Source organism: Solanum dulcamara, chromosome 6, assembly GCF_947179165.1.
Source record: "Solanum dulcamara chromosome 6, daSolDulc1.2, whole genome shotgun sequence".
Lineage (NCBI taxonomy): Eukaryota > Viridiplantae > Streptophyta > Magnoliopsida > Solanales > Solanaceae > Solanum > Solanum dulcamara.
The window spans coordinates 32,452,275-32,479,340 of NC_077242.1; the positions used below are offsets into that span (position 1 = coordinate 32,452,275).

Below are 27,066 nucleotides of genomic sequence, written 5' to 3' on the forward strand. Positions count from 1 at the left end.
TCTAATAATGATTTAGATTGTATATGGTTACTCACTACTTTATTCGTGTATACTGTAATACATCTTTCACCGAGTCCCGGGCGGGCTATAATATAATTATTATTATATGGTATATTGATCGTGCCGATCATTCCTTGGTATTATTATATGATGTGCAGATTGGGCTATACGTTCCTCGGCATGTACTTACTATATACATGGATCGGACTGTACGTTCCACAGTGCTAATAATATATATGTGCTTATGATGACAGAATTATGTAGATGGTACACCGAGTCCCCTAACAGGCCGAGCATAGTACGTGATGGTAATATGTATGACTTTCTTTTATATGATGCAAGTACGGTAAATGTTTAAATGTTATCCTTTCCCCTGCATCCCTATGCCAACTGTAATTTCCTTATGATGTCTATGCTTTACATACTTAGTACATATGTCGTACTGACCCCCCTTTCTCGGGGGGCTATATTTATGCCCACAGGTACAGATATACATCTTGGGGATCCGCCAGTATAGGAGTTCCACTCAGCAGTTTAGAAGTGCTCCATTATGCCAGAGCCTAGTTTTGGTATTAACCCTCAATGTGTATATATTTATTTATTCACAAGTACAATGGGGGCCCTGTCCTGTCTTATGTTACTGTTCTTACTCTTAAAGGTCCGTGGACATGTATGTAAATTGTGTATGGGTTATATATGCATGTATGTACCGTTGTGCCTATGATAAGACTCACCGACTTATATGTTATCCTGCCTTTTGATGTGCTATACCTTAAATATGGGACAAATTTACTTATAAATAGTAGGTATATACGTGAGTACCTCGTTCGGGCATCCATCACGGTCTATGTAGTTGGGTCATGACAATTACATTACTTTCCAATTGGATGGTCTATTAAAGTAGTGGTGGATATCTTATTTTAGGTACAAACTCGTGGGATCATCGTTGATGTCATGGACTTAGTTTTTTGAGGCTTTATTAGAGAATTATGTACTCCAAACTTTGAGAGTGAGGCTAAGGGATGAGTTTACACCATTAGTGTAGGGACTAATGACAGTTTCAGAATATGAGTCTTGTTTGCATGAGTTATGCCTTGGTTTCATTAGTTATCCAAGCATGCCACCATAATTATGCCAATAGAGGCAGAGTGGGTGCACCGATTTGTCAAAGGATTGTCTGATCCTTTGAGGTTGGCTGCGGAGTACATGGTTACGCCGGGTTGTTCATTTTTGATGATAGTAGACCATGCCCGTACTATTGAGGCTATATGTCATGAAGCCTATAGAGGCAGTGACAAGAGACCTCGTTGTAGGGGCAGTTTCAATAGCTGCCAATCGTATGGTAGGGGTCATTTTGGTAGAGGCCATCCATAGTAGTATCCATCTGGTCAATCGATTCATGCATTCTTACAGCTTACCAATGGTGGATCAGCAGGTTCCAGTGGCCATACTTAGGTTTAATCTTCTCGGGGTCCGAATTTTGGGTTTTCGGGCTGTGGTGGCCATTCAGGTTCAGCTGGGATATCACGAAGAGGTTCATTTAGGGGTCGTGCTATGAGTGTAGTGTGATTGGTCACTTTTTCAGGGAGTGTCCTACTATCGTCCATCATAGATTCCAGACTTAGCAGGGTCTACAGGGTTAGTAGGTTCAGGCCCCCAGGCCTCAATTCAGCTGCCTAGAGAGAGTGTGCATATTATACCCCAAAACTTTTTAAGCTATGACCTGGGTAGTTCTTCTTATACGTATAGGATTGAACCCGATGAATCCTAATTATATATATGTTTTAGTAGCAATTCCTACATATTTGAAGTGTATTTAAAGTGAATTGGGGTCATGAGAAACCTCTAGTACCAAGTCGAGCTGAAAGATCCTTTACCGATTAAGTTTTCGTATAAGATCTTATAAGAGTCAAATTTAAATGACCATATCCCTCATAATATTAAGATTTAATTGTACCATGACCATCATAATATTAAGATTTACGTATCCTCTATCCAACTCCACCACGTTTGCCTTATTTGGACTTTGGTGTTAAAAGTTATGATCATTTTACTAGAGACGCTCTATCCTGGCAAATGTCTACGATGGATCCGTGACGCAGACTCTAATGCCTTAGCTGAATGACACCCCTTTATTTTTTAAGGGTATTTTTTTCCTATAAACCTTTGGGGATTTATTTTAATATCTCTAAACATGTAGAAATTAGTATTTCCTCATTAAAAATCCTCTCATTCATTCCAAAATATTAACACTCAAGAATTTTCAAGAAAGCATCAGGTTAGGGTTCTTTTTCAAGATTTTTCAACAAGGTAAGTCCTTCATAGATTTAAAGCTTTCCAAACCAAACTTCTTCATCTATTCATGAATCGCTAAGAGAAATCTTAAATCCTAACCATAGGGTTTCCAAGAAAACAAATTCAAGAATTTCAAGAAAGGGTCTCTTGATTGTTGTTCATCAAGTTAAGATTTTTCATGAAGATTTATTGAGCTTTTAAGGTATGTAAGTCGAATCATAGCGTTGGATTGAGTTCATCCATGCTCCCTACATCTAAATTCTATTGTTAAATAGTTCAGTTGAGTTTTAGTCCTAGTTTCTTGAGTTCTTGAATCTCTATAATCTCTATTATGTTTTCCACATAAATCCCATTATGTTGTATATACTACAATAAATCTTGATGAGCTTCTTGAGTTGAGTCTTGTTGAGAGAATGGATTCATGTTTGCATTCACATGAACCCTAATTGAGATTTCATTTATATTTTATGTATTGATGGAATTTTAATAATGAATGATTTGTGAACGTTTTTTATTCAACATTTTATGCACTATTTTGAGTTTAAAGAGTGAATATTTTCATCCTTGATTGAGAAATACTTTGAGCATGAGTTGAGTTTGGAAATCTCTTAATTATTATTTTGAGCATGAGTTTAAGAAATCCCTTAATTAGTACCTTGAGCATGAGTATTTTAAGTATAAACGAGTTGAACATTATTACATTAAGACCTCTATTTTGAGATTGAGTTGAGAAGTAATATTATATTCTTTAATTTAAATGCATCCACTGAGTTGTTGTTATACCTATCTTAAAGAGAAGAGATGATTTGAGGAGTTAATTTATTCTTTAAATGTATTCTTTGAATTGACATGAGTTGAGTCTTAAGTTAAAGTCCTAAAGAGACTAAATGAGTAAATTGAGTAAATTTTCTCACTTATTGTATATGAGCATAATAGAGTGTCTTGGGAGTAGTATTGAACACCTATATGGGGTGAACCCATAAACTATATAGCCAGCATAGGATATAGGCCAAGCTTCTCTTGTCCCAAAAGAGGACCTTTATATTGGATCCATGAGTTTGAGCGTTCTTTGCCCTGGCAAGGTATTGGACGGCTGTAACAATGTCATTTTTAAGCGTTGCATCATCACTAGCTCATAAGTGATGGTTTTTCGGTTAGAGAAACTCCCTAAGACTAAAATATTATATTTTTATATATTGAGTTGCATCTCTTGCTGCATATTATTTAAAGCATTTGTATTAATTTACTTCATGCTTTATTGAGTTGAGTCATTTCAAAGTGAGTCCTCTAAGTTGAGTTGAGTATCATTGAGTACATTTCCTTTCAACTATTTTACATACTCTTACATTCCACCTACTGACGCCATTTGGCCTGCATTATTTTATGATGCAGACACACATATTGGAGTTTATCAACAGACGTATCATTAAGGATCTACTTCTGTAGTTTTGGTGAGACCTCTTTGCATTCGGAGGAGCTCCTTTCTTTCCAGTCATTCTTTTATTATTTAGTAGGTCTTTGAGGTAGCCATGGACTTTTCTTGACACCTTTTTATGAGTCAATTAGAGGCTTCATAGACAGAGTAGAGTTGAGTAGAAGAATTCTTTCAAAATCTATTTTTAAACTATAATTTTATTATTGAGTTTATGATATTGAGTAAATTATACTTTGAGTATTTTAAATCTATTATTTAATTATTGATGAAAATGTTTTAAATTTCCCACTTGAGTTAAATTTAAATTGAATTGAGTCTTCAGCTGAATTATTGAACGAGTGATCAGAACAAGTGGTTTGCTTGAGGCCAGTAATGGTCTCTGAGTGCCGCCCACACTTAGGGTATCTTCTCGGGGCTTGACAAACTTGGTATCAGAGAAAAGAGTTCAAGTAACCTAGGGTATCTATGAAGCCATGTTTGTACGATCTTATTTATGGTTGTGAAGGCCCCAGTTCTATAAATGAGGGACTATAGCCATTTAAGAAAAGTTTTCCTTCTTTCAAATTCTAAATCGTGCCACAGAGTTGTTCCCTAAGGAACTTATGCAGATTCGTGCTTTTCTTAGATTCATTCAACTACCCCCTATACTCAAGATGGTTGAAACAGTAAAGCTCAGATCCTTACTGATGAGTTACATTCAAATAAAGTACTGAGAGAGAAAAGAGACTGCACACAGGCTTGAGAGGAGCCTATTAGTGTGCATAAGCTTTATTTTTATTTTTTATTAAATGGAACTTCCCAAATATCTCACCCCTCATGGAAGTCAGGGGTTTACCCACACACCCTAAGCCTTAACATAAATACCAAAAACAAAAGTATAATAAAGGGGACATAAAACCGTACCTCCGATCCTAGGTGGTTCATAAGTCGATCAACCTACTAAAGTCTGTCAACTTATCCCCGATACTATTAAATTATAAACATAGATACTAAGCACCTAAAAGAGACGACTTGTCTTGATACAAGTATCTAGAAAAACATAAATAAGGGAGACTCTCCCCTAACAAAAGTAAGAAAGAAAATTCTAACACTATGGATTATTCAAAAGTAGCTATAACTAATGCTACGAAATAGCTAAGTTAAAAAGGAAGAGCAGCCAAAAGGTGATATAGAGACCTCTATATCAAAGATCAGAAATTAGCTCATCAAGGGGGATGTTTAATCCTTTTCAATTTTCTTCTTCTAAAGCTAGGCATCCCAACCTTGTTCAACTTGAAGTATTCTTTGGTTTCCTGTGGTAGATGCCGAGGGTCGTAGAACTGCTGAATATTATCAACCATATGGCTATAGTTTGAAAGAGAATCTGCTGGGAAATTTGCTTCCCCGAAGACATGTTTACACTGAAAATGATCCAACATATTACTTAAATCTTTTAGCTCTAGGACATAGTTGATGATGTTCCATGGGGGATTAATTTCTTGCTTGATCCACTTCACCAATAGGTTTGAGTCTACTTCCAAGATCAACCTAATATAACCATGATGTATGCACCATGTAATTCCTAGAACTGGAGCCATAGCTTCAGCTTGGTTATTATAGCTAGTGCCTAAAAGAGTAGAAAAAACATATATAAGGTTGCCTCTATGATCTCTTATGATTCCTCCAGCTCCAATCTTGCCAGGGTTATCAATTGTACTCCCATTTATATTTAACTTCACACTAAAAGGCGAGGGTTTGCACCATTTGACTTGAATGATTTTCATATCATGCCGGTAGTTTTCAACCATGTACAGGAGGTCATTCCATTTACTAGGCCAAGAGATATATGGAAATGATGCAATAAGCAGCATGTAAAGATCTTTGGTGATGGAAAATTTCACTCTGGTGCTACTAGATTTCTTCCCCCTATATTTGCTCGCACATCTATTCTTCCAAATATTCCAGCACACAAAAATAGGAGTAGCCTGAATCATAAGTTTATGCACCTCATTCTTGGTCTTGTAGGTCCACCAGGTCATCAACAGGTTCCTAAGTGAACTGCTGCAGTATAGTACTCACCAACAACTAGAGAAATATCTCCATATGTAGTTAGCCAAATTTCCACTAACAAAAATATGCTCAATGTTGTCCCACTCTGGTTGATAGCAACAAGAACATTGTGCAGGATCCTTACCAAATAAAGTGATTTTTTCATTGGTTAGGAGCTTGTTTCTGATGGTTCTCCATAGCAAGAATGAAACTTTGAAGGGGATGCTATTATGCCAAATCTAGCTGTCTGATAAGGTCCTATTCTTTTTTTCCTTATAAGCTCCCAAGAAAAAGAACATGAGAATTTTCCATTAGGATTTAATTTCTATCTAGCTTGGTCCTGTTGGTCCGGATTGAATCTGAAGGTACTGCTGAGAATTTGATGAACAAGGTGAGATGGAGCATGTTGTCTCATAATTTCCTCATTCCAAAAATTATTATCAATGAACATTGAGATGGTAGTGTTGTCCAATCTGGGAAGCTAGATATTTTGGTTAGCTAATGGTCCGATTTCCAACCAATCATCCCACCAAAAACTACAACTTCCTGAATGAATATTCCAGTATATGTGAGGTTCAATCTGTCTCTATTGGCCATTATGTGCTTCAAGATAAATGACTTGCCAGTATTCCATTTCTTTATGATTGGATGGGCTCTTTGACAATGGCTTTAAGAAATTCACCTTAAAGGGTCCTTTTAGATCTGAATGTCTACCATTACTTGTACTAGAGAGCAAGACATACATCTTCCAAGTTTTTCACTCCTATTCCTCCTTCTTTAGATGGAAAGCTAAGTGTTTCCCATGAGGCCCAATGGTACTTCCTCTTTTCCTTATCCCAACCCCAAAAGAAATCAGCTATGAGGCATTTGATTTGCTTGAGGGTAGTTTTTGTAGGTGTAATAACAGTCAATAAGTGAATAGGAAGTTACTGGAGAATTGATTTTACCAATGTAGCCCTTCCCCCATAACTAAGCATATTTGTTTGCCAACCCTTGATCTTGGAGATTACCTTGGATACCATACTTGTAAAATGTATGATCCTTTGACCTCCAATATATAGTGGACAACCCAAATAAGTGATAGGGCCATTAGTACACTTAAAACAAGTAATAGTGGTAATCCTCTCAATAACATCAGAAGTAGTGTTAATAGGTATCATAAGCTGGCTCTTATCCTTATTAATGAGTTGTCCATAAGTTCTTTCATAAGTATACAAAGTTCTAATAATCAGCCTCAAGGAGTACTTGCATGTTGATGTAAGGATGATTACATCATCCGCAAAACTCAAATGGTTAACTTGAGGGCCCTTTGTCTCCATATGGAAACCTTTATATAGATAGTGGTGATGCAGATTGCTTAACATCCTAGAGAGTACTTTTGCTCTAATAATAAAGAATGCAGAAGAGAAAGAGTCTCCTTGTTTGAGACCCTTTGTAGAGTGAAAAAATCCATGCCTTTCCCCATTAATGATGATTGAGTACCAATTATTGGACATAATTCTACAGACCATGTCTATGAATATCTCTCTAAAACCCATCCTTTTCATGACTAAGCATATAAAGGACCAAGATACCTTATCATATGCATTTGCCATGTCAAGTTTTATAACCACATTATCACCAAGTTTTGCCTTTTTGATACTGTAAATGATTTCTTAGGCTAACATGATATTCTTAGAGATGCTTCTACCCTTAACAAATCCAGACTGATTTTTAGATATAACAGAAGGAAGAATAGGGGCCATTCTGAGACAAAGTAATTTGGATATGATTTTACTAGTGAAATTATTCAAGGATATAGGTCTATATTCAGATAACTTATTAGAATGGTCTACTTTTGGGAGTAGCACCAAACAAGCATGAGAAATGAATTTTGGAATAGCGTGCCCACAAAAAAAACACCTTGATCAATACCAGTAGGTCCTCAGAAATAATATCCCAAGAAACATGAAAGAATTTACCTCCAACAGTAGAAGTACTACTCATAGAGAATACAACCTGCTTGAGTTCATCTTTGTTTGGCATAACATGTAACAACTTGTTTTGCTGATCAGTAATCATGTTATGGGTATAATTTAACATTTCTTCATTGATAACCTCATTTTCTCCGGTAAAGATCCTTTCAAAGTGAGCACAAGCAGAAGTAGCGATATTTTCATCACCCTGGATGGTATTGTCATTCTTATTATTTTCATCAGTGATCTTGTGAATGAAAAATCTCTTTCATCTACCCCTGATGATAGTATGAAAGTACTTGGAGTTTTCATCCTCTTCCTCAAACCAGTGCAACTGAGTCTTTTGCTTGAGGATGGATTGCTCAACTTTAAGAAATCTGATATACTAAGCATTGACAAGATTAAGCTTGGTTCTGTTTCCTTCATTATTGTCAGCAATGATATCTTCCTCAACTTTCCTGACTTTCTCTTCAAAGTCTTTGACAGAACCAAAGATATCCCCATATTGTGTTCTTGACCAGTTACTGAGAGTATGAGTGACCCTTTTTATTGTCTGATGAAAAATTCTCATTGGAGTGCCTTCCATAGGTCTTTCCCAATAATTTCTCATAGTATCTTGAAAGGTCTCATTATCTACCCAATATTCAGAAACTTTAATTATCTGATGGTACTGTTGTGTCTATCAACACATTCAATAAGGAGTGGACAACAATCAAAACCTATAGAAGCTAAGTGAGTACTAGTGGTCATTAGATGACCGAGAGCCCTTTTATATAGAGACAGGTTAGGTCACTTAGATCGCTTAAGCCCTTACTGCGATAGAGTAGGCCGCTTTAGTTGGCAAGGGGCATATCCTCCATCCACTTATCATTAACCATAACTCTTTCTAGAATTTTCTTGATTCTAGCTACATTGTCTCTATTATTTCACCAGGTAAATTTCTTTCCATGATATCCCAAATCAGTAAGTCCATAAGCTTCAATGACACTTATGAACACAAAGCTCTTATTCATATTATAAGACTGCCCTTTAATTTTTTCTTCCATATCTGTTATCACATTGTAATCCCATACTGCACCAAGGTTTTTCTATATTAGAGAAGTGTAACATCTTCTCCCATAGATTTCTTCTCCTGTAGTCCTTATATTTTGCATACACAAAGGTTGTGATATAAGATACAAGACAAGATACATGCTTGACTTCATAAGTAATTTGTTCTTCATCTTGATCCAAATTATTGCAGTCAATATCCTGGTTCCAAAAGAGCCAAATTTTGTTGTTGGAGTTCTGAGTAGCACTGTCCATTCTTAGCTGGAGTTTGTAGAAGTTAAGCTGCGATTTGTTGGAAAATGGTTCAAGAATAGAAGTCATAGAGAGATTGTGGTAATCCTTGAGATTTTAAAGTCTGTCTAATGCACCTTGAGTATTAATACTCCTTGAATTCCAACATATTGTGCTGACCATCAAATTTTCTAGGTTCTAGACCTTTTGTTGATGCTATTTTTGATAGTAGCATTAATCTCTAAGTTATTGATTGTTTGTTTCTGCTTCTTCTTCTTTTCATTCTTACCTCTAAGAGACAAGCCCTGCTTTTCTGAGATCTGTTGGATTTCATCTTGGCCACTTGTATTTAAGGCAGAACACAAAGGTTTTACAAGGTGATCACTGGTTTCCTCATCATCATCATGTGGAACTTCAAGCTGATTAGGATCATATTCCTCCTCTGACTATATTACCCTATATTCATCATTCAACTTATCTAAAATAGATCTCTTGTTAAGGACACACATTCCAGTAGATTTTTCCTGAATTTGGATCGGATACACATAAATTCCAGCTTGTTCTTGAACCAACACATAGTTCACCTCCTGCTGAGCCCCTTCTTTTTGTCTTCTGTCTTCCATAACATGTTTCTTTTTCAAAAATTCCCTCTTCTTTTTACTAAGGATAGAGTAGATTTGTTGTTCAACCCTTTGGTGCTATCATTATGATTTTTTTGATTAGCCTTTGAACCTTTACCCTGAGCATAACTACTGTCTTTCATCTAAATATTTTTCTCAATATTTTTATCAGGATGAACACCACCCTCTATAGACCAATTATCAGAATCAGCTCTTTGTAATTTGTTGTATGTATCAGCTTGCATAGTGGTAGCAAGGACTCTATGGGCTTCCCTATGGTTAACCAAAAGATCACCCCTACCCGGGGAACCCCTTTCTGTGGGTTAGTGCTTTTCTCTTTTTCACCCCCATTCATACCTCTATCAAATAAATCAGCAATAAGATCATTAAAATTATTGGGGGAGCCATAGGGGATTGGGAGTATTGAGTCATTACTTGAGCCCCTCACATTAGGGGGAATAGTAAAATAAGTATCCAGTTTGGGATAATCCTCTTCAGTGTTATTGTGCCTCTTTTTGGGATTTTCAACCTCATTATCCATTTACTTGGCATTATCTCTGTTTATCTATTTATTGGGGTGTAAGCTAATTGATTCAAAAGAATTCACTCTTAGTCATATGAATCATGCGTTGATCCAGAGAAAAATATATTCCAGACTCTCTTCTCTAAATCTTGCTTCAGATGTTATCCTCAAGAGGAAAGTTATGTCTCCAAATGCTTAGTGTTACCACCCGAGAGAATGTGATTTGAGACATTGTAAGCTATAATTAGTAGAATGATCCTAGATCTATGAAGGGGGAGTGCGAGGAGTAGAAACTAACTAGTGAGAAATGTGGTTGATTAAGGCAGGTAACCTTAGTTATGTATATATAAAGTAAGTAATGGGGTTATAAGTCAAATCCCTTTTGTTTTGACTAAAATATAGTAAGTATCGTCTAGCTTTCATGATAGAAGATGAGGAAGAGTTGTTCGTTATAATGTGTTAGAGTATAATTGAACCTAGAGAGGAGGAATGTTATGTTGAGGTGTCATTATGTTAGTCAAGACTAAGTATAGGTTGAACAGAAGAGAAGAGTAGTTATAAGTTTATATATCTAAGCTAGGTTTATGATTTTGAAGGGAGAACCCAGGATATTCCTAAAGTTATGAGCCTAATTAGGCAAGGAGGTATAATAAGTGGTGGATAGTAGTTAAGTTGTGAAAGAAAAGATGATAATAGATTATTATTAGCCAGACTATGAGGTAGAGATCGAGTACTTGTCATGAGGTCTTAGTGAGTGAGTTTTTTTTTAATTTCACATAGTAACAACAATAATAACAAATCAAGTATAATCCCACAATGTGGGGTATGGGAAGGGTAAAGTGTATGCAGACCTAACCCCTACCTTGAAAGATAGGGCGGCTGTTTTCGAAAGACCCTCTGCTATAGTAATTGTAAATAAATATAGTATGCAAGTAGTGTGTGATGTATGTGTTAGCAGTAGACCCTAAATTTGAATTTGAGATGAGTGTTGTGAAGAAAAAGGGATAACATTATGAGAGTGATAGTGCTATTTTTGAGGTTTTCTCTAGTAATCTTAACATAGCATATGTGAGAGATCATGATTCAACTTGCAAGAAGTGTGATACTACGAGTCTCGTGTATGTGACTTTTAGATGAAAATAGTGAATTGGGGCTAAGTCATTAGGTAAGAAAAGACATAAGATATGTATATGAGATAGTAAGTAGTGGTATAAGGCTTTAAAATTATGATTTTCTATGGGTACTTAAATAATATAGCTGAGTTGTCAATGTGGAGCCAACTGATGTAAGCATTCCTTATCATATTTAATAGTTGGATCGAAGGGGATTATGTATAGATGATGATGAGTCTCTAGTTATAATTCAAGTTCTCTTCAATCAGATGTATGAGAGCCCAGAAGTTGAGTATTGGCAGATTAAATAAAGAGGTTAGATCATAAGAGTAAGAGAAACTATATGTGTACGCCAATAAGAGCAGCAAGTATAGAAGCATGCGTAATATATAGAAGAAAGTTAAGGGAAGTATCTTAGAATGAGGCCCTAGTAACAGTTTGGTATCTTCAAGTATAGTATAATTGAAGAGTTTAACTATTCTTGTGAATAGTGATACTCTATCGTGTAGACCAGTGTGCTTATAACTAAGTGTAGAGAATTGGTTTACTGACTTTAGAAGGTGATCTTTGAGCTAAGTGGGAGATGATAAGGTAAGTAACCAAGGTAAGTCTTGAGCTTCCGATAGTGATGAGTTGATCAGGATGAGACATTGATGTTTTTTTCATCTTGCATATCCCTAACACTTCAGTCGAGGTGATAATCTATTCTTTCCACATGTACGAGCACCATGCCTATGAACTAAACCCATGAAACCACCATGTTGATGCATATCCATGATGAGTTTAAGGATGAGAATTGATAATTTCATTTAGCAATCTTAATTTTGTCTCATAAATCTAAGAGTTTTCAGCCTTATGTTACATGAGACTTGAGTTTCACAATATGTACAGTTCTATGAACTCATGATAGGACTTGAAAGGATAGAGAGATCAAAGTAGTTATTGATGTTCCCAGATCAGACTTTCTTGAATGAATCGTGCTTATGAATTTTTTCTCTAAACGTTTTTGGTGATTCTTTCTTTTCAGGCTTGATAGCGATGTGGATGATAGTAGATGAGTTATGGAACATAATAGAGAGTGGGTGTTCCTTATGGTGAGAGTTGTGGTATGCTTATTCCACTTGAGGTTATAGATGTAGAGGAAAAGCAAGATGGGATCTTATTGTGTGCAATAGATAAGTAAGAGTATATTGGTGTGCCCCTTTGGTAGGAGTTAATGTAAATATGGATGTAGAGATACTAAGATAGACATGAGAGTCTTTAGGTGAGGTTGAATTCAAAGAATCCATAAGGTGATTAGAATAAGAGGCCTAAATGAGTGGTTGTCGTTCTATGAGTGATTGCAATAGGCTAGTGATGTCCTCTTGTAAAGTTTTCAAGTAAGTGTATTGGGATCATTATAGAACTAGGCTTGAATGTGGTATTAATGGAATGTAGATGAATGCACGATGCATTAGGTGCTTCTTGATTTAGACCTGAGGTTGGTTGAATATAATGGTAAGGAGTAGTAAACTTGGGATGACATTCCCTGTAGAGGTATAGACCATGAAGCTTGTGTCTAGATTAGCATAAATATATTATATGTAGTACTCTGTGACTTAGAATTAGGCTCGAACATAATAAAAGTATGCAATTAGACTGGTAGTCCTAGGCCTTGGTGAAGGTTGTCATATGTATCCTGGTGGGAGTTCTGAGTTACATCCGAGAAAGAGTTATATGTGGAAAGAAAAGTATTTAAGATCAAAAGATATCGGTTGTTTTGCTTAATTAATAGTGGTCATATTCTTATACCAGGCTCAGAAGCCTCTTTCCTGAAGTTATGTTAAATTTTGATGAAAACATTGGAGATTATAACCTTTCTCTCATTTTTGCTTCAGTGTCGATGTTGAAGGTAATGCTCCTATTCCTATTTATGAGATAGTACCTTCTTTAATTTGAGTAATTTAGAGAGATATTCATGAGCTTGAGTCTTTGAGTTCTTGCATTGCATTTGTTCCTTCCAATGATGATATTGATGGTAATATTCCTTTTTCCTATCTTAGAGTTGATGTTCACTCTGATTTTAAGTGTTTGATGAGTATTCTTGAGTCCGAGTAATGATGGATTGATTATTTGAGTGTTTGAGTATCTGAGTTATTGATTTGCACTCGTGCATTGTGCAATTTTCTATCTTTCTCATAATTCGAGGATCAATGATCCCAAGGGGAAGATATTGTTATACCCCAAAAAGTTTTAATCTATGACCCGAGCCATTCTTCTTATGAGTATAGGCCCGAACCCGATGACTCCTAATTGGGGTCATAAGAAACCTCTAGTACCAAGTTGAGTTTAAAGATCCTTTACCTATTAAGTTTTCGTATAACATCTTATAAGGGTCAAATTTAAATAACCATATCTCTCATAATACTAGGATTTAAGTCACCCATGACCTATCAATTTAAATTTATATGTGTCCTCTTTCCAACGCCACCAAGTTGTCTCATTTGGAGTTGGAAGTAAAGAATTATGACAATATTACTGGAGACACTCTATCCTGGTAGTAATCCATGAGGGATCCATGACACCGAGAGGATGCGGACTCCACTTTATAAGCAGAACGATGCCCCCTTTATTTTGTTAATGGTATTTCTATCCTATAACCCTTTGGGGAGTTATTTTAATGTCCCTAAACATGTAGAAACCAGTTTTTCCTCATCAAAAATCCTCTCATTCACTCCCAAACATTAATGCTCAAGAATTTTCAAGAAAGCATCAAGTTAGGGTTCCTTTTCAAGATTCTTCAACAAGGTAAGTCCTTCATAGATTTTAATATTTCCAAACCAAACTTCTTCACCTATTCATGAATCGCTAAGAGAAATCTTAAATCCTAACAATAGGGTTTCCAAGAAAATAAATCCAAGAATATCAAGGAAGAGTCTCTTGATTAGTCTTCTTCAAGTTAAGATTTTTCATCAAGATTTATGGACATTATAAGGTATGTAAGCCTAATCATAGTGTTGGATTGAGTTCATCCACGCACCCTACTATTACACCCCATAGTTTTGTACATTGTAGCATGTTTTTGTTAAAAATATTGTCGTGAGATACATGTTATCTATGAGACTCCACCCAAGTAGTAGCGGTTGGGAATATGTTTATAAGAATCTGGAAAGAGTTGGAGGCCGAATAATGAGTCGTGGTACTCCATTTACTTACGTAAGCCACCAACTCGGATGTTGTACATACTTAAACTAGTTGAGTACATACTAAGCTTGCGTAGTACGGATTACATAGGCTCTTAAAATAAGACGAGATGACAAACCTACGAAAGGGAGCAAAAACTAGTTTCTGAACTTACAAAAGCAAAGCAGGCAGGTGACAAGCAAGTAGGTGACAAGCAAGCAGGTGACAGGTAGGCAGTTGACAAGCAAGTAGGTGACACATCTAGGTGGGACCCACACTGCCACGTGGCAGCATGTGATTGGTGGCATGTAATGACGTAGTTGCCTAAGGTTGTGACACGTGTCACCTTCCAAAAGGATATATATGTGTAAAGTGCTGAAAATTTATCACATTTCAGCCTTCTCTCTTCAAAAAAAAAACTTGAGCAAAAACCAAGAACAAGAGAGAGTATAGCTACGGGTTTGGTGGCCAAGAAAGGTAAGGCCCGATTTCTTTTCGTGAATTAATTATTTAAGATATCCTATGGTGATATGACGGTGTTTAACAACATAAAATTTATCTTTAGGAAAAAGAGGAGGTTTTGTTCTTGTTAACAAACCCATTTTTGAAGATACCACTGTTAGTAAAACGAGTATAACTCCTTGTGTAATTCTTAGTTTCAAGTGATTCAAAATATTTCAGAAAGATATTTCATAGGGCTATAACTTTTATTTAGCCTCTAAAACCCAATTTTTCTTTTATCTGCTCGAAAAAGGGTGGTGAAGCATGGGAGAGCTGCTGCCCAGATTTCGTTTTAGAAATTTTACAAGGACTGCTGTTGCTATCTTGGGAATATCTTTTTGTACAAAATTGTTATAGGGGTAATTCAAAATTTTATGCGACCCTAAGACACATTTCTATAACTTTCATTGAGGACACAAATCATGTTTCCCTCAATTACCACATGAGCCCTCATTGTGTATAATTAAAGGCGTTACAAAATAAAGGCTAGACGCCCTATTGTGATATCGTATTTTTGAATAAGTCATTTGAAGTTTATGTTGTATATTGTTATTGTGAATTGCTTAAACATATCCTACAGGTTGTTGTTGTTGGTTGGCTGTAGGTCTTAGGGACCTAATTGGAAATTCGGATAGGGCACATTGTAGGGAAGGTGCTGCCCAATTTTCGTTAACACCTTAACAAACTAAAGAACTAGTCGAGGAAACGACTAAGGAAATAGATTCCATTAATACTAAGGTGTAACCTAAGATACTGGAAAGTTAAGAAAGGTTGATATTCATATTACTTTTATGTTGTATAGGTTCAAAGGACGATGAGGCGAACGGGATAAAGAGTAACTCACAAGAGGTATGTGAAGCTACCCTTTCTTCTTTTTGGCATGTCTTAGAAGTAAGAATTATGTATGTGAAATTGGTAATTGTTCCATTCTAAAAATCTGAGTATGAGTTAAGAGTTTTTTCCACTACCAACTGAATTGATAAAGAGGTATTACATGTAAAGCTTGTCTTTTCCTACCTCCAAAGAGACTGGATCGTGGGTAATCTAGGGCATGGATCTGGAGGTGACTCCATTCATAAGTTCTGGGTATAATTCATGACTTGTAGTCAAGATTGAACATCAAAGCTCTGAAGTTAGTTAAACTAATACTCCCAAGCCTTCTGTATAGTAAATGATAAGTGGAGATACTAGCTCCTCTTCCTAAAGGCTCTACAGTAACATATGTTTCCAATTGCACAAGTTGTGTCCTTGATTACATGAGCTATAGGGCATGGTCTTGATACATGTCTGTGGTTACCGAGGCCCCAATTGATGTAATCCCTAATGACATCTAAAGGGTACTTCGGATAATTACTTTCCTAAGCTTCCAGTGATGGTTCACGTGACTATTTCATGGAGTCTAAGAACCTGTACTTACTTTTAAATGATAGGGGTCCTAAAGTAGTTGAACTATGACTCTCAAGCCTTTTATAGGCTGAATAGTGATGGGATGTGTAAGCTCCTAAACCTGGGGGGTTCTTGGGCATACTTTATGATAACGGTTGAAGGATATTTGATATGCTGATGAGTCCTACATGTATGTATGTGCATATTACATTATATATGGATCAGGTCGTCGTTTCTCGGCGTTGTTATATGATATGCATTTATACGGATTAGGCCATCGTACCTCGGCACTATTATGCATTTTACGGATCGGGCCATGGTACCTCGGTACTATTATATGAGATATGGATTGGGCCGTCGTACCTCGGCATTATCATCATTATGACATGATATAAGGATTGGGTCATCGTTCCTCGGCACGTACTTGCTATATACATCGACCGAGCTATGCGTTCCACAGTACTAATAATATATATGTGCTCCGGATAGCAGAATGATATAATTGTTACACCAAGTCCCTGAACGGGCTGAGTATGGTACGTGATAATAGTATGTGTGACTTTGTTTTATAAGATGCAGATACGGTGAATAGCTAAACATTATACTTGCCCTGTATCCCTGTTTTAACTATAATTCCTTATATACTGTTACATGCTTACATACTCAATACATATGTCGTACTGACCCCCTCTTCTCGGGGGGGGGGGGGATGTGTTTAATGCCTGCAGGTACTGACACAGGTTTTGGGAGTCCGCCAGCTTGGGAGAAGCTCTATTGTGTCGTAGCCTAGCTTTTGGTACTAAACCTCTGATGTATATATTTGTTTATTCAGGGGTACGACAGGGGCCCTGTCCCGCCATATGTTATCACTTGTATTCTTAGAGGTCTGTAGATACGTGTGTAGGTTGTGTATACATGCGTGTTTAGTTGTGTCTGTATGAATTATATTCTGGGACGTTCTCCTTATTGTGGCAGCCCTGTCGGCTTGCATATGTATTTAAAATAGGACGACCCTACATGCTACGATAGCCTCGCCGTCTTGTAAGTCGTTTTGCCTACTGAGACGTTGTGACCCAAACAAGTGAAAAGTTTAATTACGGTTACCAGGAGTGTATGCGAGTGTCCAGCTAGGGCACCCAGTCGCAGCCCACAAGGATGGGTCATGACATAAGTGGTATCAGAGCAGTTCATCCTTGGAGTGTCTACAGACCGTGTCTAGTAGAGGCTTATTTATCGGTGTGTTGTGCACCACATCTATAAATAGGAGGCTATAGGATATTTAGGATATTGTCTATCTCTCTTATCTTACATCGTGCGATAGAGCTGTAATATTAAGATGATTCCTTCCTAACAATTTATTCTGTTTACAATAATGCCTCCAAGGAAAGCAACGGCTACCCAGAAGGGCAAATTAGTAGCGGGGGAAACTAGTCAGACCCCGAGAGTTACAAGAGCGCGTGCCTTGTCTATGGCGGGATTACGCTCCAATCGGCAAGTTCTACTACACCATCACTTTTAGAGGAGCACAGAGCAGCAGCAAGCTCTACTACACCGCCATTTCCAGAGGAACATAGGGAAGCAGCAGCTGCAGAACCTGAGACTCCAGACCCTGAACCTCCAGCCCCACAGCCAGGGCTGGAAGATAGGGACATGAGAGATGCAGTTCAATTGCTGACTAGGATAGTGGCAGGGCAGTATCGAAGGCATGGGCTAGGAGCCGATGATGTAGATAGACATGACAGCTTGAGAGTTCGTGACTTTTTGACTTGTAACCCTCTAGAGTTTTATGGGTCGAGACCCGTAGATGACCCACAAGAGTTCATTCGACAGATGCAGCGTACATTTATAATAATTAGGGCTTTGGAGACTAAGTCTGTTGAATTAGCTTCATATCGACTGCGTGACGTAGCCGTTAATTAGTATGAGTCTTGGAAACTATCAAAAGGCAAGGATGCTCCTTTAGCAGTCTGGGATGACTTTGTGGAAGCCTTCCTTAACCACTTTCTACCTCTGGAAATGAAGAGAGCCAGAGTTGATAGATTTTTGCAGTTAAGGCAAAATGGCAGGAGCATTAGAGACTATAGCCTTGAGTTTGACTCGTTGGCGAGACATGTGCCCACTATTGTGGGGGATATGGCTGATAGGGTGCATCTCTATGTGATGGGGCTAGATCGCTACTTGATTGATAGTTGTATGGCCATGGATTCTAAGCCAGGCATGGATATTGCTCGAGTACAGGCGTACGCACAAGGGGTGAAGGATCGACATGGAGGGCGACAACCCGATAGAAGTTATGATAGAGGCCAGCATAAGAGAGTTAGGTTGGGTTGTTATTTAAGGGAGTTTTGAGGAGACCAGCCTCAGCAGTATAGTAGGTATCTTTCCCAGCAAGCCCAGAGTTCACCCCCATATTTTATGGGTAGGGGGTCCAATAGTACAGGGTATTCAGAGGCCTGTCAGAGTTCACAGATGAATAGGGATTTGCGTCAGTCGAGGCCACCTTTGCCTCGGTGCTCTCGTTGTGGTAGGTCTCACTTTGGAGAATGTTGCTCTGTTTCGGGTGCTTGTTTCACTTGTGGCCGTCAAGGCCATTTTATGAGAGATTTCCCACTTAAGGGTAGCCGTGGTAGTGCAGCCCAACCTACTGGGTCAGTTGCTGGTTCGTCTTTTTTAGTGACTATGCGCCCTGAGGGACAAGACATTTAGACACCAGCAGGCCGTGGTAGAGGCCGTGGTGGAACTTCTAGTTCTAGCGGTCCTTAGAATCGCATCTACGCTTTAGCTAGAAGACAGGATCAGGAGACGTCACCAGATGTGGTTACAAGTATATTATTAATTTTCTTCCATAATATATATGCATTGATATTAGGAGCCCTATGTGGCTGTGTGGCTGTAATATGATGTGGTACATATAAATATATATATGTGTGTACCCTGTGAGGCACTGTTGGTATTTTCTGCGTGCAAATTCTTGATATGGTAAGAAATATAGAGGAAATTCTGCCAAAATTTTTCAAAAAAAAAAAATACAGGGTTGCAGTATACCCTGTCTATAATAAGAAGTATGATACTATGGGATGGAACACGAACGTGGTATGATGTGAATATAATGAGGATCGCTATGAAAATAAGTAAAGCCTAGTGAGAAAGTGGCTAAAGATAGGATATGGTCCGTGTAATAAGAATATAAGGGTAACTTGGGCAGTGCAGCTTAGCCTACCGGATCAGCTGCTGGGTTATCGTCTTCTTCAGTAGCTATGCGCCCCACGAGGCAGGATGCGACCATACCAGCACTAAGGCACCAGATCCCATCAGAACTCCAAAGTTAAGCGTGCTTGGGCGAGAGTAGCATTGGGATGGGTGACCTCCTGGGAAGCCCTGCGCGGTTGGGATATGAAATGCTATGAACATATGTATTTGAAAAGTTGAACATAAGCGGACACTGAAATGGATACACCCGAAAGGGGGGGAGTGGATATAGGAGATACAAGCATGGGATGAAACCAACAAACACTATAATGTGTTCATGTGAATATTTAAATTTCAAGTGAGATCCCATGCTGGAATGAGCCGGGAAAGATCTAAAAGCCACTAATGAACGGATAGAAGCCATGACACTTGAGACAGTGTTGAGAATTATTAGTAAGGACCTTACATAGTATGACATCAAAGAATGGATGCGTACAAAGAGGATGAATACGACAAAAGAGTCACAATGAGAATTTAAGGATATTGTAAGAGATAGCAAGGCTATACTTGACTAAAGGTTAAAGTGTTGGCAACCAAATTATTGGTTTCTGATATTGTGACTTACAAGTAACACAAAATAAAGGATAAGAGATCTTTCCTAAGGTAGAATACAAGAAAACTTAAGAATAAGTTAAGAAAAGGAAAGACTGCGAAAACAATTGAACGCACTTAGTACAGAATTTTCCTGATATCCTTTTAGACCTTGTAAGAGTTAACATTCGAGAACGAATGTTCTAAAGGGGGAAAGGATGTTACACCCCATAGTTTTGTACATTGTAGCATGTTTTCGTTAAAAATATTGTCGTGGGATACATGTTATCTATGAGACTCCACCCAAGTAGTAACGGTTGGGAATAGGTTTATAAGAATCTGGAAAGAATTAGAGGCCGAATAATGAGTCGTGGTACTCCATTTACTTATGTAAGCCACCAACTCGGATGTTGTACATACTTAAACTAGTTAAGTACATACTAAGCTTGCGTAGTACGGATTACATAGGCTCTTAAAATAAGACTAGATGACAAACCTATGAAAAGGAGCAAAAACTAGTTTCCGAACTTACGAAAACGAAGTGGGCAGGTGACAAGCAAGCAGGTGACAAGCAGGCAGTTGATAAGCAAGTAGGTGACACATCTAGGTGAGACCCACACTGCCACGTGGCAGCATATGATTGGTGGCATGTAATGACGTGGTTGCCTAATGTTGTGACATGTGTCACCCTTATAGGATAACATGTGTCACCTTCCAAAAGGATATATATGTGTAAAGTGCTGAAAATTTATCACATTTCAACCTTCTCTCTTCAAAAAAAAAATTGAGAGAAAAACCAAGAACAAGAGAGAGTATAGCTACGGGTTTGGTGGCCAAGAAAGGTAAGGCCCGATTTCTTTCCATGAATTAATTATTTAAGATATCCTATGGTGATATGACGGTGTTTAACAACATAAAATTTATCGTTAGGGAAAAGAGGAGGTTTTGTTCTTGTTAACAGACCCGTTTTTGAAGATACCACTGTTAGTAAAACGAGTATAACTCCTTATGTAAGGCTTCGTTTCAAGATGTTTCAGAAAGATATTTTATAGGTATATAACTTTTATTTAGCCTCTAAAACCCTGTTTTTCTTTTATCTACTCGAACAAGGGTGGTGAAGCATGGGGGAGCTGCTACCCAGATTTCGTTTTAGAATTTTTACAAGGACTGTTGTTGGTATCTTGGGAATATCGTTTTGTACAAAATTTTTGTAGGGGTAATTCAAAATTGTATGATACCCTAAGACACATGTCTATAACTTTCATTGAGGACACAAAACCTGTTTTCCTCAATTACCCCTTCAAAACTAAGCGACAATACAAGACAGTAAGCTGTCCAGAATTCATATTTTGATAGTTTTGAAACGATTAGCGTAAGGTAAGGTCTTTCCTTCTAATTTGAATTTTATGGTGTTGTCATAGGGTGTATTACGCACCTTGTATGATGCTGGAAGTGTAAAAATGTCATAGCAATGTTTAATGTTCGAAGCAATCCAAATTATAGTCGTTAAAGTCGAATTACTATCGAAGTAAAGTATTGTTCTTATTAGTGGTTGCTGCAGGGGTGTGATGTATGGTTGCAGGGACTAAATGTGTTTTAAAGTGGGTTAGGGTGCTGCTGGATGAAGCCACATGACCCTTCATTGTATATAATTAAAGGCGTTACAAAATAAAGGCTAGACGCCCTATTGTGATATCGTATTTTTGAATAAGTCGTTTGAAGTTTATGTTGTATATTGTTATTGTGAATTGCTTAAACATATCCTAATGGTTTTTGTTTTTGGTTGGCCTTAGGTATTAGGGACCTAATAGGAAATTCGGATAGGGTACATTATAGGGGAGGTGCTGCCCAATTTTCGTTAACACCTTAACAAACTAAAGAATTAGTCGAGGAAACGACTAAGATAATAGATTCCATTAATACTAAGGTGTAACCTAAGATACTGGAAAGTTAAGAAAGGTTGATATTCATATTACTTTTATGTTGGATAGGTTCAAAGGACGACGAGGCGAACGGGATAAGGAGTAACTCACAAGAGGTATGTGAAGCTACCCTTTCTTCTTTTTGGCATGTCTTAGAAGTAAGAATTATGTATGTGAAATTGGTAATTGTTCAATTCTAAAAATCTGAGTATGAGTTAAGAGTTTTTTCCACTACCTACTGAATTGATAAAGAGGTAGTACATGTAAAGCTTGTCTTTTCCTACCTCCAAAGAGACTGGATCGTGGGTAATCTAGGGCATGGATCTGGAGGTGACTCCATTCATAAATTCTGGGTATAATTCATGACTTGTAGTCGAGATTGAACATCAAAGCTCTGAAGGTAGTTAAACTACTACTCCCAAGCCTTCTGTACAGTAAATGATAAGTGGAGATACTAGCTCCTCTTCCTAAAGGCCCTACAATAACATATGTTTCCAATTGCACAAGTTGTTTCCTTGATTACATGAGCTATAGGGCATGGTCTTGATACATGTCTATGGTTCCCAAGGCCCCAATTGATGTAATCCCTAGTGACATCTAAAGGGTACTTCGAATAATTACTTTCCTAAGCTTCCAGTGATGGTTCACGTGACTATTTCATAGAGTATCAGAACCTGTACTTACTTTTAAATGATAGGGGTCCTAAAGTAGTTGAACTATGACTCTCAAGCCTTTTATAGGCTGAATAGTGATGGGATGTGTAAGCTCCTAAACCTGGGGGGTTCTTGGGCATACTTTATGATAATAGTTGAGGGATATTTGATATGCTGATGAATCCTACATGTATGTATATGCATATTACATTATATATGGATCGGGCCATCGTTCCTCGGCGTTGTTATATGATATGCATATCTACGGATCGGGATATCGTACCTAGGCACTATTATGCATTATACGGATTGGGCCGTCGTACCTCGGCACTGTTATATGAGATATGGATCGAGCTGTCGTACCTCGGCATTATCATTATTATGACATGATATAAGGATCGGGCCGTCATTCCTCGGCACGTACTTGCTATATACATGGACTGGGCTATGCGTTCCACAGCACTAATAATACATATGTGCTCCGGATAGCAGAATGATATAATTGTTACACCAAGTCCCTGAACAGGCTGAGTACGATACGTGATAATAGTATATATGACTTTGTTTTATAATATGTAGGTACGGTGAATAGCTAAACATTATACTTGCCTTGTATCCCTGTTTTAACTATAATTCCTTATATACTGTTACATGCTTACATACTCAGTACATATGTCGTACTGACCCCCTCTTCTCGGGGGGGGGGGGCTGTGTTTCATGCCCTCTGGTACTAACATAGGTTTTGGGAGTCCGCCAGCTTAGGATCCCACTCAACAAGCTTGGGATAAGCTCCATTATATCGGAGCCTAGCTTTTGGTACTAAACCTCTGATGTATATATTTGTTTATTCAGGGGTACGACGGGGCCCTGTCCCACAATATGTTATCACTTGTATTCTTAGAGGTCTGTAGATACGTGTGTAGGTTGTGTATACATGCGTGTTTAGTTGTGTCTATATGAATTATATTTTGGGACGTTCCCTTTATCATGGCATCCCTGTCGGCTCGCATATGTATTTAAAATAGGACGACCCTACATGCTATGATAGCCTCGCCGGCTTGTAAGTCGTGTTGCCTATTGAGACGCTGTGACCTAAATAGGTGACAAATTTAATTACGGTTACCAGGAGTGTATGCGAGTGTCTAGCTAGGGCACCCAGTCGCAGCCCACGGGGATGGGTCGTGACACCTACATCTAAATTCTACTATTAAATAGTTGAGTTGAGTTTTAGTCCTAGTTTCTTGAGTTCTTGAATCTTTATAATCTCCATTATGTTTTGCACATAAATCCCATTATGTTGTATATACTACAATAAATCTTGATGAGCTTCTTGAGTTGAGTCTTGTTGAGAGAATGGATTCGTGTTTGCATTCACATGAACCCTAATTGAGATTTCATTTATATTTTATGTATTGATGGAATTTTATTAATGAATGATTTGTGAATGTTTTTTATTCAACATTTTATGCACTATTTTGAGTTTAAAGAGTGAATATTTTCATCCTTGATTGAGAAATACTTTGAGCATGAGTTGAGTTTAGAAATCTCTTAATTATTATTTAGAGCATGAGTTTAAGAAATACGTTAATTATTACCTTGAGCATGAGTATTTTAAGTATAAACGAGTTGAGGATTATTACATTAAGACCTCTATTTTGAGATTGAGTTGAGAATTTATATTATATTCTTTTATTTAAATGCATTCATTGAGTTGTGGTTATACCTATATTAAAGAGAAGAGATGAGTTGAGGAGTTAATTTATGCTTTAAATGCATTCTTTTAGTTGACATGAGTTGAGTCTTGAGTTAAAGTCCTAAAGAGACTAAATGAGTAAATTGAGTAAATTTTCTCACTTATTATATATGAGCATAATATAGTATCTTGGGAGTAGTATTGAACACCGATATGGAGTAAGCCCATAAACTAGTAGCCATCGTAGGATATAGGCCAAGCCTCTCTTGTCCCTAAAGAGGACCTTTATATTGGATCCATGAATTTGAGCGTTCTTTGCCCTAGCAAGGTATTGGATGACTGCAACAACGTCAGTTTTAAGCATTGTATCATCACTAGCTCATAAGTGATGGTTTCTCGGTTAGACAAACTTCCTAAGAATAAAATATTATATTTTTATATATTGAGAAATACTTTGAGCATGAGTTGAGTTTGAGAAGTCTCTTAATTACTATTTTAAGGATGAGTTTTTGAAATCCCTTAATTATTATCTTGAGCATTAGTATTTTAAGTATAAATGAGTTGGGAGTTATTATATTAAGACCTCTATTTTGTGATTGAGTTGACAGGTTAATTTATACTCTTTATTCTGAATACATTGACTGAGTTGAGGTTATACCTATTTTAAAGAGAAAAGATGAGTTGAGGAGTTAATTTATGCTTTAAATGTATTCTTTGTGTTGACATGAGTTGTGTCATGACCCAAGCCCAGGGCCTAGACGTGAGATGGTGAATGAGGAACTCGAAAGTATCTCAAACAAGCCTCTTAGCATTCTTTTAGCCTTTCATAGGTAATTACAATAAATAAAAAAGAGGAAATCATAATAGTAAATCTTCAACTTACATATGTCCAACAATATCTCTAACTTTTAGATTTAACAGAGCTAAGACAAGTCCCTAGCTCACCCTCAATCATAATAAAAAGAAATTCCTTAGTAAGTATCTAAAAATTTCAACATATCATAAGCTAGAAAGATAAAGGAGTATTGTTTCTGGAACATGGGAACTCACCAAAAGTAGTCTTCAAATAAAATCTCAACTAGCCACGTGGAGGAGAACGAGGAGGAGCACTGGTCCCTACATGGTGATATCATATAGGAAAAAGAGTATGCGTTAGTACTTCGAATGTACTAAGTATGTAAACATGCATGAACATTGAGGAAATATTAAAACATTTATGTAACATGAAACATAATGCAATGCATGCATAATCAATCATATAGATATCTTTTAAAACATTCATTTTGTGGGAAAATGACCATAACCGACATTTAAGACCATGCGCGCTATTACATGAAATCCAATATAACCCCCTACATTGGCCGGGAAGACTACTTGATGGGTAGAACTCCATCAACTTCATTAATTTCTTTAACTTTAACTTTAATGGCTATTAGTGGATCCATTAATCTAAGCCTATAAGGGCTCCTATTTTCGCACATGGTTAATGAGACAAAGGGTTGATACTAGAATTCCCTTACCAAATCCTACCTCAATGACCTATTCGATGCGAAGTCAATCCCACAGAATAGTTTAATACTTCAAAATAGTCATAGTATACAGTTTGATAATTCAAAACATCATATTCAGTAGAATAGCTCATTAAAACCTTTGGTAATTCAAATATGCAAGAATTGTCCTTATTGCATAAAGAATCCATCACTCATATTATTTCATCATTCTCTCATTTTATAAGACTCTCTTTTGATCATAGACATTGCTTTCATAAACATTTATTTGGAGTCAAAGCTTTCAAGTCAAACTTTATTGAAAATATAGTAAAACTAGGTGGGTTCAAATCACTTCAACCTTCAAATATGAATGTAAATAAAATTATGCATAAATACTTTGAAATCCATCAATTAAAAATCATATTTTAAACAATCCACTATGAATTTTAATAACTTTTAAAGAGATAAATAGAGAAATTACTTGGAAACCATCAGTTCATATATATGAAAGTATTTTGCTTCAAAATAGACCAATAATCATTAGTTTAACCATGATTCATTCTATTAAATAGAAATAAGAATTACGCATAAGAAAATATTACTTAAAATAAAGAGATTTAGTTGAAAGAGTTTTGGACTATATGGGTGGAACAACCCATGTATAAACACCCACATAACTTAGAGTAAATTTTAAAGAAAATAAAAAAAATTATCATATAATTAAAATACTTTAGGCATGAGAGTGGAAGGAATACTCTCATTGAAGCCTTACATATTTGGAATCGGAAGAGTTACTCAGAATCGAATGACTTAATAAACACTCTTGAATCCTAACATATTTTCCTCGCCGAAGCATTTTGTGTATTACTCGGAGTATATGAATTACCAGAATAGTATTTTTTTACACTACTAAGAACTAAATCTATATTTTGAGAATGAGTAAAGGAGTGCATAGAGAGAAGAGTTGCTTGAGAAAGCTTGATGACCAAAATGATAAAATAAGGTATTTATAGGTGTGAAGGAGGGACCTAACAATAATTAAAATAATTATAAAGAAAAAATTGGAAATTTAATGAAAGATTATGATACCATGGGTGATGTCAAATGGAGGACTATTGATATCATGGGTGATTTTAAATGGATCTAGATCTTTCCATGGCTGGTGAGATGAACTTTCTTTTAACGAAATATCCTTTTTCGGAGTTGTGTTTGAAAAAGATAACTTCCTCA

At 36.9% G+C, this 27,066-nt stretch overlaps 1 pseudogene; it reads left to right on the plus strand.

Moving 5' to 3' along the window:
- The first annotated feature begins 19,572 nt into the window (after window positions 1-19,572).
- LOC129893588 (5S ribosomal RNA) lies at window positions 19,573-19,693 on the plus strand (annotated as a pseudogene).
- The last annotated feature ends 7,373 nt before the right edge of the window (window positions 19,694-27,066 follow it).